Source organism: Trichosurus vulpecula, chromosome 2 (assembly GCF_011100635.1).
Source record: "Trichosurus vulpecula isolate mTriVul1 chromosome 2, mTriVul1.pri, whole genome shotgun sequence".
Taxonomy (NCBI): Eukaryota; Metazoa; Chordata; class Mammalia; order Diprotodontia; family Phalangeridae; genus Trichosurus; species Trichosurus vulpecula.
In genome coordinates, this window is record NC_050574.1 from 92,212,168 (window position 1) to 92,226,744 (window position 14,577).

The 14,577-nt window shown below is 40.3% G+C and overlaps 1 protein-coding gene across 1 annotated transcript in view; it reads left to right on the plus strand.

Annotated features, from left to right (window-relative positions):
• Positions 1 to 14,577, plus strand: part of LOC118836678 (probable small intestine urate exporter) — a 107,122-nt gene that overhangs the window by 51,564 nt on the left and 40,981 nt on the right. The gene's annotated exons all lie outside the window — the stretch shown is intronic.

Genomic DNA, 14,577 nt, shown 5'->3' on the forward strand with positions numbered 1-14,577 from the left:
GTTCAACTTTAATGAGACCCTTATGATTTCTCTTTTCTGTTTACCTTTTCATGCTTCTGTCGATTCTTATATTTGAAAGTCAAGTTTTCTATTCAGCTCTGGTCTTTTCATCAACAATGCTTAAAAGTCCTCTATTTCATTGAAAATCCACTTTTTCCCTGAAGTTTTATACTCAGTTTTGCTGGGTAGGTGATTCTTGGTTTTAATCCTAGCTCCTTTGACTTCCAGAATATCATATTCCAAGCCCTTTAGTTCTTTAATATAGAAGCTTCTAGATCTTGTGTTTTCCTGATTCTGTTTCCACAATACCTGAATTGATTCTTTTTGACTGCTTGCAAAATTTTGTCCTCGACCTGGGAGTTCTGGAATTTGGTTACAATATTTCTAGGAGTTTTCCTTTGGGGATTTTTTCAAGAGGTGATCAGTGGCTTCTTTCAATTTCTATTTTACCCTCTGGTTATAGAATATCAGGTTAGTTTTCCCTGATAATTTCTTGAAGGATGATATCTAGGTTTTTTTTTTGATCATGGCTTTCAAGTAGTCCAGTAATTTTTAAACAATTTTTCCTGGATCTATTTTCTAGGTCAGTGGTTTTTCTAATGGGATATTTTGCATTGCTTTCTATCTTTTTATTCTTTTGGTTCTGTTTTATAATTTCTCGATTTCTCATAAAGTCATTAGCTTCCATTTGCTCCATTCTAATTTTTAAGAAATCATTTTCTTCAGTGACATTTTGGACCTCCTTTTCCATTTGGCCAATCCTGCTTTGTAAAGCATTCTTTTCCTTATTGACTTTTTGGACTTCTTTTGCCATTTGGGTTAGCCATGTTATTTTCTTCAGTATTTTGGGGGGTCTCCTTTAGCAAGCTGTTGCCTCCTTTTTCATGATTTTCTTGTAATGCTCTCATTTCTCTTCCCATTTTTTCCTCTATTTCTCTTCCTTGATTTTCCAAATCCTTTTTGAGCTCTTCCATGGCCTGAGATCAATGGATATTTTTCTCAGAGGCTGTGGATGTAGGATCTTTGACTTTGTTTTCTTCCTCTGTATGTTTTACCAAAGTAAGATTCTATAATATGGGTTTTTTTGAGGGGGGAATGTGGGGCAATTGGGGTTAAGTGACTTCCCCAAGGTCATATAACTAGTAAGTGTGTCAAGTGCCTGAGCCCATATTTGAACTCAGATCTTCCTGATTCCAGGGTCAGTGCTCTACTCACTGTACCACCTGGCTGTCCCTAATGTGAGTATTTTACACTGTCTGCTCATTTTCCCGGCCAATTACTTGCCTTTTGAGCTCTTTGTCAAGATATGACTGCTTCCAGAGTGAAGAGTGCTCTGTCCCAAGCTTCAGGGCTGTTGCTCTGCTGTTTTCAGAGCTACTTGCAGACACCTGTAAATTTTCAGTTCTTCTGAGGTGGTGTGATTCAAGGAGAAGTGTTTGCTCCTCTCCAGGCCTGTGCTCTGCTCTGTGAGTGACCTCAAGCACTCTCTTCCTCCTTGGAACTTCCATGATGACTCCCTTTCCATAGCCACTACAAGCTCTGACAAACCAGCTCTCCTCCTCACCCTAAGACCACCAACTAGGACTGTGATCCAGATCCAAGCAGGGCAAAGAAAGAGAATCTTGCCTCAGTGACAGCAAAGAGATCCCTGCACTCCTGCTCTGATCAGCTTCTTGATCTCCCCATCTACCATCTGTGGGATTGGAGCTACCACTTCTGCCACCCTCTAACTGGGCCTGACTATGCTCTTCTCTCACTAAGGTCCAACAGGTCTTTCCACTGACCTGCTAAGTTGTCTTTGACACTTGTGAGTGGTGAAGTCTGGAAACTGCCTCAGCTGCCAGTGATTGAGTGCCCTGAGGCCTGCTCTGCCAGGTCTGCTCAGACCTGGTCTATGCCAGCATGGCCCATGCTGGGCTGTGCTCTGTTCCCAGCCCTGTGAGATAGACCCTTGCCATCAATCTTCCAGGCTGTCTTGGGCTGCAGACTTGTTTCATTCTGTCATTTTGTCAATTCTATAGCTCTAGAATTTGTTTAGAGTTATTTTTTACAGGTGTTTGGAGGGATTTGGGGGTGAGCTCAAGCAAGTCCCTGCTTTTATTCCACCGTCTTGGCTCTGCCTAAAATATAATTTTTCCAAATGTTTTAATTGTCTTTCTCTGATTATTAATGAATGAAAACTATTTTGATAGTTGGTGATGGTTTGCCCTTGTTCTTCTGCAAACTATTCAAAATATTTGAAAAAGCATGTAAAATATCATCATATAGAAAACCTTAGAAAATACATGTAAAAAAAGTGAGAGAGGAAAATGAACAAAAACGGGCATACTCTTCATACTTGAAGAGAACCAAAGTGAAACTACTATGTGAGGGTCAGTCTACAATGTGTTCAACTATTGCAGATCAGACAAATACAAGCTCAAAAGGTCCTACCACAGTTCAGGCACAATTAGGATATATGAACATCTGGAAAGGAAATATTTCTAAATTTGCACATCCCACTGCATAAGCTACTGCAATTCTGCTTTGCTCATAGAACACAGGGCCTTCTTCAAAGCAGGCATGCCAGGCTGAGGGATCATGTCCCAATGTCTCCATGTCTCATAATCTATTCTAAAGTTCTTCAGAGAGACCTTGAGAGTATCCATCTATCACTTCTTCTGATCTTGTATGAGTTTTTGCCTTGCAGAAATTCTTCGTAAAATAGTCCTGTAGGCAAAAGCATGTTCAGCATTCAAACAATGGGACCAGCCCATCAGAGTTGAACTCTCTGAAGTAGTGTTTGAAGGCCTGGAAGTTCAGCTCAAGAAAGGACCTTAGTGTACAATACCTCATCTTTCAGGTGATCTTTAGAAAATCTTTCTAAGACAATTCAAATAGAAATGATTCAGTTACTTGGTATGCTACTGGTTAACTGTCCAGTTCGCAGGCATACAACAACGAGGGCAATACAGTGGCTCTGCAGGCCTTCAGTTTGATACTCTTCTCTTCCAAATTGTCCTTTGAAGAGCCCTCAACTAGCTCTGACACTGTATTACCAACCTCATCATATATGTAGACATCTCTGGAAAGTACACTGGCATAAAAAGGGAAATGAAAATACAAGGGATTCAATGGAGCTACACTGTTTACATCCCTACATGGGAAGATGATACTTGTAATTCTTAAAAATTGTACCACAAATAGTTGGCTGGTTGGTTAGTTGTCCTTAGTTCTCAAGGAGGGCTGAAAATGACATCACTATGTTAGAGTCAAGTTACAGTGTGTCCAACTGTGGCTGATCAGACCAATAGAAGCTCAGATGTTCTACCACAGGTCAGGCACAAAAGGTCCATAAGAAAATTTGGAGTATATTCTCTATATCTGGGCATCTTGTATTTCTTTTGAGCTACTTCAATTCTGCTTTGCTTATAGGGCACATCACCATTTCTGATGAGGGCACGCCATGCGTGGTGGTCCTGTGCCAGTGTCTCCCATGTTACACAAGCAATTCCACAGTTCTTAAGAGAGACTTTGAGAGTGTCTTTGTATTGCTTCTTCTGACCACCATGTGAGCACTTGCCCTGTGTGAGTTCTCCATAAAAGAGTATTTTTTGGCAAGTGCATGTTTAACATTCGAACAATGTGGCCAGCCCATTGCAGTTGTACTCTCTACCACAGAGTTTGAATGTTTGACATTTTAGCTTGAGAAAAGACCTCAGTGTCTGGTACCTTATCTGATCAGGTGATCTTCAAGGTCATCATAAGACAATTCAAAGGAAAGTGATTGGTATACTGTCCTGGTTTCACAGGCATACAACAATGAAGTCAGCATAACAGCTCTGCAGACCTTCAGTTTAGTAGTCAGTCTAATACCTTTTCCTCTCCCACACTTTCCTTTGGAGCCTCCCAAACACTGAGCTCCCTCTGGAAATGTGTGTGTCAACCTTATTATCATTGTGTACATCCCCAGAAAGTATACTTCCAAGGTAAATGAATTTATCCACAGCACTCAAAACTTCTCCATTTGCTGTAACCAATGGTTTCATATATGGATGGGGTGGTGCTGGCTCATAGAGCACCTGTTTTCTCTTGGTGTTAATTGTTATGCCAAAATTAGCAAAAGCAATAGATAATTGATGCATCCTTCATTGTATCTCAGCTTCAGAGGCTGCATGGAGGACACAATCATCTGCAAACAAAACATCATGCACCAACAATCCCTCCACTTTGGTCTTGGCTTGTAGATTTTTCAAGTTGAAGAATTCACTATCAGTGTATTATCTGTCCTTGATGTCATATTTATCTTCATTGAAGATGTTTCATAACATGACTGAAAACACAGTGCTAAAAAGCATGGGAACAAGCACACAGCTTTGTTTCACTCCACTGGTGATGGAAAAGTGAGAGAACATTGTCCATCATCTAGAACCTGGGAAGGATGCCATCATGAAATTGACTTACAATACTGATGAACTTTTCCAGGCAAGAAATTTTGACATAATTTTCTATAAGGTCTCATGATGGACATTATCAAAGGCCTTGGTCAGATCTATAAATTTTACATACAGACCTCCGTTCTGCTCTTAGCATTTCTCCCAGAGTTATTGGGCAACAAACATCATATTGACTGTTCCTTGACCCTTTCTGAAGCCCCACAGGCTCTGAGGTAGATGACCATCTTCCAGGTGAAGGATGAGTCTATTAAGGAGGACTCTGGCAAGAATCTTTCCAGCAGTGACTAAGAAAGAGTCCCACCTTTGACTGTCACAGGGCAATCTATTTCCTTTACCTTTATAGAGATGGAGAATGGAGGTATCGACCTCCTGGGAATAGCCTCCTCTTGTCATATGTGAGCAATGGACCCCTCTCCTTGTAAATCTCACCTGGAATAGCATCAGCACCAGATGCTTTGCCAAAGGAGAGGAGCCTAATGGCACTCAAAATCTCTTCTTCAATTGGAACTTCAGCCATGGAGGGATTGACTTCAACCTGAGGTAAACAGTCAGTGGCTTCAGCATTGATTAATGATGGTCTGTTAAAAACACTATGGAAGCATTCACCTCATTGCTCTAGGATCATGTCCTTATCATTAATCAATGTGGCTCTATCAGCAATGAGTGTTTGAGATGCACCATAGGTCTTTCACCCAGAAATAGCCTTCAGGGCATCATAAAAGTGCTTTGGCTTGTTACTATCAGCATAAAACTGAATTTCATCTGCCTTCTTACTGAGACAAGAATCCTGCATCATGCTAAGCTTCACTTATACTGTACTTTTGGTGGAATTAAATGCTGCCTTAGAGATGCATGAACTATATTGCTGATAAACCCTGTGGAGTTCTCATTTTTCATTTAGCGGCTTCTGGATTTCCCCATCATTTTTACCTAACCAGTCTTGAAATTTCCAAGTTTTCTGACCCAGATGAGTAAATGCAGTCCTGTACACCAAATCTCTGAAATCTGCTCACTCCTTTTATGCTCTTCTGTTGCCAGATGTGTATTGGTTCAACTTTCCCTCCAAGTTAACAACAAACTGTTGCTCAGAGAAGCTTTCTAATCTGCTGACATTAAGTCTTCTGGCAGATTTCTTGTCTTGGTGTTACATCATTTGGTGAATGCAGATATTTAGCTTGGAGAGGACAAGTCTATGATCAGTCCAGCACTCTGCACCACACATTGCCTTTGTCACTCTCACATCTTCTCTGTCTCTTCTCCTTACAATCACAGTTTATTGCATTTAGGTAAATGGAAGACAGAGTTGGTGACAATAAGCTAATGAGATGCACACATCTTCAGCAGTAAGTGACCATTGTTATTTCTGTTTCCAACTTCATTCTTCCTAAGGACTCCCTGCAATGTTTGATAGTCTGAGTCTACTCTAGCATTAACATCATCTAAAAGTATAAACTTGTCCTCTTTTGGCACATTGATCATAAGAACCTCAAGGTCTTCACAAAAATTTTTCTTTGACCTTATCAGGGTTCCTCATGGTGGGAACATAGGCACTGATGATGATGGCATGGCATTTTCCTGCAAGTGGCAATCACATTGTCTTGAGTCTCTCGTTCACTCTTTTTGGTAGTCATACAAGCTTGTTTACTAGATTAGTTTTTATTGCAAAACTTACACTAACTTCACTGCATTCCGCTTCACTTCAGCCACTCCAGAAAAAAAGTGACTCCAACTCCAACTTCAGTAATCTGTGCTTCATTTGCTAGTCTTATTTCACCCAGAGCTGCTATTTTTATGGGATGCCTGTTGAGTTCTCTTGCAAGAAATGCTGTTCATCTTTTAGGTCTACTGGATTTTGTGTTGTCTCTAAGTATGCACCCACTCCATGTTTTGATGGTGAGTGGAATCATCTTTGCAAAAGGTTTTTTTGTGTATATAATATACATACATACATATACATGCACACATACATACTATATATATATGTATGTATATATGTATATATATATACATATATATATATACATATATATATATGTATATAGTATTTTGACCATAGGGTGGGATCCCTACCTGCTGCAGTAATCAGACCAGGGTTGGGTAAGTAGACAATTTTTAAGGCACCGAGAAAAATAGGATGGCGGGAAATAGACAGTAAATGCATGTATAACCTATATCAAATTGTCTACAATCTTAGGAAGAGGTGAGGGGAGGGAAGGAGGGAGAAAAATTTGGAGCTTAAAATCTTGTAAAAGTCAATGCTACAATTGTGCCATGGTAAGTGAATAGAGCTACAAATGAAGAGGCAAAAGTGGTAATAGAGAAAATGCTATAGTTATTGTGACACAGGTTTAGAATTTTATCCTAAACTACCAATTTCAGCATCTGCAAATACATGAAACTTTCTCACTTTCTAATGCCTTTTCTGGCTAATTTCTGATTTTATTCATTGCTCATTCAAAAAGCATGTGTATACTTAATATCTTTGTCCTAACTTATATTGAACAACTTAGTGAAGTGGGTGCTGAGTGACCTCTGAATTTTGGGTTTTCCTTTACCTTTTCTCCCAGTTTCCAGTTCCCATCCAATTTAATGATTAGTTGATGATCTGTACACAGAAAGAGTTTCTCCTTGTTTTAACATTTGTCTGCTTCAATACCTTTGTGATTGCTCCAAATTCTGTCAACTAGTTTGTCTTCAGAAATATGCCTAAATCCTGTTTAGATAGTTACATGGTACCTAGTAGACACTAAAACTGGCTTGTGCCCCTTGTTTCCTGTTATTTCTTCAGGCATGCTTTATATGTTTCCAAAACTCCAAAGCCCATTAGTATGGGACTCCTCTCATTGGAGGAGATCAATTTCCCCCACTTGTATCAGTGATGGGGAAAAGTTGGGAAGAGTAGGAGAGAAAACAGAACAAAACAACAACAAAAAAAAAACCACAGTCTCTTTGAGGTCTTCAGTGGCTTCAGGATCTTTTGGCTTTCAGCTTAGAAAGAGAAGATGGACAATGCCCAATCCCTCTTCAGACAGCATAAGGGAGAAAAAGACTGATGAGAAGCCGACATGTAGACCTTCAATCATGTTGTTATTCTTTATTTGCTATACTAGAAACTTTGGGTGATTTCTTCCTTTTGGTGATATTGGAGTCTGTCTCTGTGCCTCTGTCTCTGTCTCTGTCTGCCTCTGTCTGTCTGCCTCTGTCTGTCTGACTCTCTCTATCTCTGTCTCTCTTTCTGTCTCTGTCTCTGTTTCTCTCTCTCTCTCTCTCTCTCTCTCTCTCTCTCTCTCTATCCCTCTCTCATTTTGCTCCTAATTGGAGAAATTTTTCACTGTGTATTGCCTGGTATATATTCTCATGTTCATTTTCTCTGATTTCTGTTTTGCTATCTACATGGATAGATTGGTATCTTTGCTATATATGTTTATTGTGGAATTGGTATCTGGTGGGAAGAAAGTAAAGTAATGGATATAAAATTTGGGGTTTCCTTTCCCCATTAAGAAACCATGATCATTGGGGCACCAGCCCTGAAGTCAGGAGGACCAGAGTTCAAATCCATTGTCTTCATTTTTTCTTTCCTTTGGTTCTGTTTTATAATATCTTGATTTCTCATAAAGTCACTAGCTTCTACTTGCTCCAATCTAATTTTTAAGATAGTATTTTCTTCAGTGGTCTTTTGGACCTCCTTTTGCATTTGGCTAATTCTGCCTTTCAAGGCATTCTTCTCCTCATTGGCTTTTTGGAGCTCTTTTGCCATTTGAGTTAGTCTATTTTTAAGGTGATGTTTTCTTCAGTGTATTTTTCTGTATTTTTTGGGTCTCCTTTAGCAAGTCATTGACTTGTTTTTCATGGTTTTCATGCATTTCTATTCCCAATTTTTCCTCTAATTCTCTAACTTGCTTTTCCAAATCCTTTTTGAACTCTTCCATGGCCTGAGACCAGTTCATGTCTTTCTTGGAGGCTTTTGTTGTAGGCTCTTTGACTTTGTTGACTTTTTCTGGCTGTATGTTTTGGTCTTCTTTGTCCCCAAAGAAAGATTCCAAAGTCTGAGACTGAATCTGGGTGCGTTTTCGCTCCCTGGACATGTTCGTAGTCAACTAACTTGATCCTTGAGTTTTTCAGTGGGGTATGACTGCTTGTAGAGTTAAGAGAACTATGTTCCAAGCTTGGGGGGATGTGCCAGCTCTGCCACACCATCAGTCCTCCTTCCCCAAGAACCCCCAATGCGGACTGGACTTCGATCTTCAGCAGACTCTTCACTCCTGCTCTGATCCACCACTTAATTCCTCCCACCAGGTGGGCCTGGGACCAGAAGCAACTGCAGCTGTACTTCTGTAGCTGCCTCACCTCTGCTGCCCCTGGGGTGATAGCTGACCTGCGAATTCCTTCCACTCCTGCAGCTTTTCCCACTAACCTTCTCCACCGTCTTTGGTGTTTGTGAGTTGAGAAGTCTGGTAACTGCTGCAACTCAGGGCGTTAGGGCATGCTCCACCCAGCTCCTGGTCTGGTTGGTCTGCGCCGCCCATGCTGGGCTCTGCTCCACTCCACTCCACTCCCAGCTCTGTGCAGGACAGACCTCACCCAGAGACCATCCAGGCTGTCCTGTGCTGGAGCCCTGCTTCCCTCTACTATTTTGTGGGTTCTGCAGTTCTAGAATTGGTTCAGAGCCATTTTTTATAGGTTTTTGGAGGGACTCGGTGAGGAGCTCATGCTAGTCCCTGCTTTCCAGCCACCATCTTGGCTCTGCCCCTCCAGAGTTCAAATCCAGCCTCAGACACAGGACACGTTCACCAGTGTGTGACCTTGGGCAAGTGACTTACCACCTATTGCCCTACCTTCCCCCCTTCAGAATAAAAAAGAAATAACAATCATGAGTTTATCTTGTACCTTAAAATTACATGTCACGGGGAGCCAAAATGGTGGCTGGTAAGCAGGGACTAGAGTGAGCTCAGTACCCGAGTCCCTCCAAAAACCTATAAAAAATGGCTCTGAACCAATTCTAGAACGGCAGAACCCACAGAACAGCAGAGGGAAGCAGGGCTCCAGCCCAGGACAGCCTGGATGGTCTCTGGGTGAGGTCTATCCCACACGGAACTCAGAGCTGGGAGCTGGGAGCTGGGAACGGAGTGGAGCAGAGCCCAGCCTGAGCAGCATGGACCATCCAGACCAGAATCCGGGCGGAGGGGGCCCTAGCGCCCTGAATATGTAAGCTGCGGCAGTTACCAGACCCCTCGACCCACAAAAACCAAAGACTGCGGAGAAGGTTAGTGGGAAAAGCTGCAGGAGTGGAAGGAGTTCGCGGTTCTGCTTCCAGCCCCAGGGGCAGCAGAGGTGGGGCAGCTATAGTTGTTGTTACTTCCGGCTCCAGGCCCTCCTGGTGGGAGGAATTAAGTGGTGGATCAGAGCAGGGGTGCACAGCCTGCTGAAGATCTAAGCCCAGTCTGGACTGGGGGTCCTTGGGGAAGGAGGAGTGTGGCTCTGACAGAGCTGGCACCTCCCCCCCAAACGTGGAACATAGAACTCGTTAGTCTACAAGCAGTCATACCCCACTGAAAAACTCAAGGGTCAAGTTGGTTGGGAATATGGCCAGGCAGCGAAAACGCGCCCAGATTCAGTTTCAGACTTTGGATTCTTTCTTTGATGACAAAGAAGACCAAAACATACAGCCTAAAGAAGACAACAAAGTCATAGAGCCTACAACCAAAGCCTCCAAGAAAAACATGAACTGGCCCCAGGCCATGGAAGAGCTCAAAAAGGATTTGGAAAAGCAAGTTAGAGAAGTAGAGGAAAAATTGGGAAGAGAAATGAGAAGGATGCAAGAAAACCATGAAAAACAAGTCAATGACTTGCTAAAGGAGACCCAAAAAAATACTGAAAAATACACTGAAGAAAACATCACCTTAAAAATAAACTAACTCAAATGGCAAAAGAGCTCCAAAAAGCCAATGAGGAGAAGAATGCCTTGAAAGGCAGAATTAGCCAAATGGAAAAGGAGGTCCAAAAGACCACTGAAGAAAATACTACTTTAAAAATTAGATTGGAGCAAGAGGAAGCTCGTGACTTTATGAGAAATCAGGATATTATAAAACAGAACCAAAGGAATGAAAGAATGGAAGACAATGTAAAATATCTCCTTGGAAAAACCACTGACCTGGAAAATAGATCCAGGAGAGATAATTTAAAAATTATTGGACTACCTGAAAGCCATGATCAAAAAAAGAGCCTAGATACCATCTTTCAAGAAATTATCAAGGAGAACTGCCCTGATATTCTAGAGCCAGAGGGCAAAATAAAAATTGAAAGAATCCATCCATCACCTCCTCAAATAGATCCCCAAAAGAAATCTCCTAGGAATATTGTTGCCAAATTCCAGAGCTCCCAGATCAAGGAGACAATACTGCAAGCAGTCAGAAAGAAACAATTTGAGTATTGTGGAAACCCAATCAGAATAATCCAAGATCTGGCAGCTTCTACCTTAAGAGATCAAAGGGCTTGGAATGCGATATTCCAGAGGTCAATTGAGCTAGGATTAAAACCTAGAATCACCTACCCAGCAAAACTGAGTATCATGTTCCAAGGCAAAATATGGATTTTCAATAAAATAGAGGACTTTCAAGCTTTCTCAGTGAAAAGACCAGAACTGAATAGAAAATTTGACTTTCAAACACAAGAATCAAGAGAAGCATGAAAAGGTAATCAAGAAACGGAAATTGCAAGGGACTTACTAAAGTTGAACTGTTTTGTTTACATTCCTACATGGAAAGATGATGTGTATGATTCATGAGACCTCAGTATTAGGGCAGTTGAAGGGAATATGCATATATATATATATATATGTTTATGTATATATATATATATAGGTGAATGTGTATATATGTATGTATCTATGTGTATATGTATGTATGGGTATGTATGTGTATATATATATTTGTGTGTGTGTTTTATATATATATGTGTTTATATGTATGTGTATATATATATGTGTGTGTATATATATATATATATATATATATATATATATATATATATATATATATGTAAAAGAGGGAGAGCAGACACAGGGTGAGTTGAAGATGAAGGGAAGATATCTAAATGAAATAAAATGAAATTAAGGGATGAGAGAGCAACATAGTGAGAGAGCAACATAGTGAGAGAGGGAGATAGGGAGAGATAGAATGGGGTGGATTATCTTGCATAAAGGTGGCAAGAGGAAGCAGTTCTGTGGGAGGAGGGGAGAGGGCAGGTGAGGGGGGAATGAGTGAACCTTGCTCTCATCAGATTTGGCCTGAGGGGGAATACCATACATACTCAGTTGGGTATCTTACCCCACAGGAAAGAAGAGGGAGGAAGATAAAAAAATATAAAAGGGGGGGTTGATGGAGGGGAGGGCAGATGGAGGTGGAGGTAATTAAAACAAACACTTTGGAAAGGGGACAGGGTTAAGGGTGAAAATTCAATAAAGCAGGATGGGTTGGGAAGGAGCAAAATGTAGTTAGCCTTTCACAACATGAGTATTTTGGAAGGGTTATACATAAAGATACATGTGTGGCCTAGGTTGAATTGCTCGACTTCTTAGGGAGGGTGGGTGGGAAGGGAAGAGGGGAGAAAATTTGGAACTCAAAGTTTTAAAATCAGAGGTTCAAAAACAAAAAAAGTTTTTGCATGCAACTAAAAAATAAGATACACAGGCAATGGGACGTAGAAATTTATCTTGCCCTACAAGAAAGGAAGGGAAAAGGGGATGAGAGGGGAGGGGGGGTGATAGAGGGGAGGGCTGACTGGGGAACAAGGCAACCAGAATATAAGCCATCTTGGAGTGGGGGGGAGGGTAGAAATGGGGAGAAAATTTGTAATTCAAACTGTTGTGAAAATCAATGCTGAAAACCAAATATGTTCAATAAATAAATTTAAATTTAAATTTAAAAAACAAATTACATGTCACAGTCTAAGGGAGCAGATGGCTGTAAGTCTAACCATTACCATGTTTGTCACCTCTGCTGCTCTAGTATTTATTCACAGTCATTTTTACAGGTATTTATAGTGGTTTGGGGGAGAGCTCAGGCAAGCTCCTGTTTTTGTTCTCCCATCTTGGCTCCTGAACCCAGCCCCAAACTCCTGGAAGGAATTAAAATACCCTTGGAGAAGAGTGGGAGAAGCATACACTAGAGATGTATAATTTTGACCTTCCTGTGAGGTACATGACACTTTTTGTTACATGTTAAAGATTCCATTGCCACACATATTTGTCATGTATGTAGATAGGTTTATAAATGTTAGAACTACATTGTTGTGGTGGTTTTGACCCTAGATCTTAGAATTATAAGTCTACCAGTCATCTCAAAACCTTCTGAAACTTAGTCCTTTTTCTTATATGGCACTCAGGTAGTATTTTGAATTTTTTCTACATCAAAAGAGATTTTATAGTTCATTGCTTAGACCAATAGTTTTATATAGGGCTTCCAAAGAGGCAAGAATGAAGTTTGTTTTTCCAGCTGTGTCTTAATGGATCATAAGATCAAAAGATAAAAGGGGATTGAGTTCTTTGTCTTAAAAGAATACATTGAGTGAACCAAAGCAGAGCACCTCCATTGTCTCTTGGAACCAACAGCTATAGCTTCCATGGAAGTTATTCAGCATGTTGATGGAGTAACGGGAAGTTGTTCTTCTGATAGTTCTGCCCATTCTACTACATACTATGGAATAATCAGAAAACTTCCTTCTATCTTAAATCTGCTGCTTTCATCCTTTTCTCACTGACTCCTAGTTTTCTCCTTATATCACCTCACCACTCAATGCTGGCTACTTTTTCTTTTATGTCCCCTTACTCATTGGTCAACTTGGGGAAGTTGAATTCTTCTTTGCTTTGCATGTCAACTTCCAAATTTCCTTTACTGCTTTTACTCAGAAACTTTTCCACTTTTGAGTTTCTTATCCAAATTCATCACCTAATTCAGATCCTAATAGATGTTATCTATCAACCTCCAGATCATTCTTTTCTCAATGCATTCAGTGCCTGGCTCATGGTCTTTTCCTTCCCCCATTACTGACTTCATATTATGGGACTTCAGCACATATACTGATGCTCCCTTTGTACCCTAATTTGCCATTTCCTGAATTTATTCAATTCTCATCACCTACTTCTCCTTTTGACACAGAGTTATATCATTGATCTTGTCACACGAAAGTGACACCCTTTTCAGAAACTCTAAAAAATCTTTGATCATAATTTTTTATCATACCATCTTTATCCTATATTACTCCTACTCTGTGAGTTCTTCATCCAAGCTATACCCATTAATTGAAGCCATCTTCCAAGACTTTATTCTGGACCCTCTTTTCTTTTTTCTCTATACTATATCATTTATGGATCTCATCAGATTTCATGGGTTCAATGATCATTTCTGTGCACATGATGTCTGCTCTAGTCTCTCTTCCAAATTACGGGCACACCCAACCAGCTGCCTTTTAGTCATTTTAAATTGAATATCCTCAAGGCATCTCAAACTTAATATGTCCAAGACAGAATTCATTGTCTTTCACCAAAACCATCTCTTCTCCATAACATCCAGATTACTGTTATGGATGACTATATTTCAAGTCACCCAGGCTTGGTGTCATTCTTAACTCCTCATGATCATTCACATCAAAGGTATAATTTATTGTTCAATCTAATCATCTTGCAATTCCTTACTTCCCAAAACATTTCATATATGTTCTTCTTTTCCCCCACTCATACCACCAAAATTTTAGTTCAGGCATTCTTCTCCTCTTTATCACCTGAATCCTTCCTACCCTTCCATTTTTGTTGCAATTTAATCCCCTCCTACAATCTATAATCCAATGACACTGAGCTATCTGTCAAACTTTTTTATTTCTTAAGACCTCTCTACCCTAGAGTAAATGAGAGGTACCAGAGAAAATGATGCTACAATAATTATGAGCATGTGTGATAATTTTTTTTGGTAACTTTCAACTTTGGAGGGAAAAAGTTATATTGAAGAAGAATGAAAAGAAAGAATTGAGCTGAAGATACAGAAGAAATTATGAGGGAAAATTAAGGAGAAATTTTCATTGTGAAGTACAAGAAGTGATTGGTCAAGAACCCCATAACTTTGCTCAGCTAATGTGGTTACCCACATGC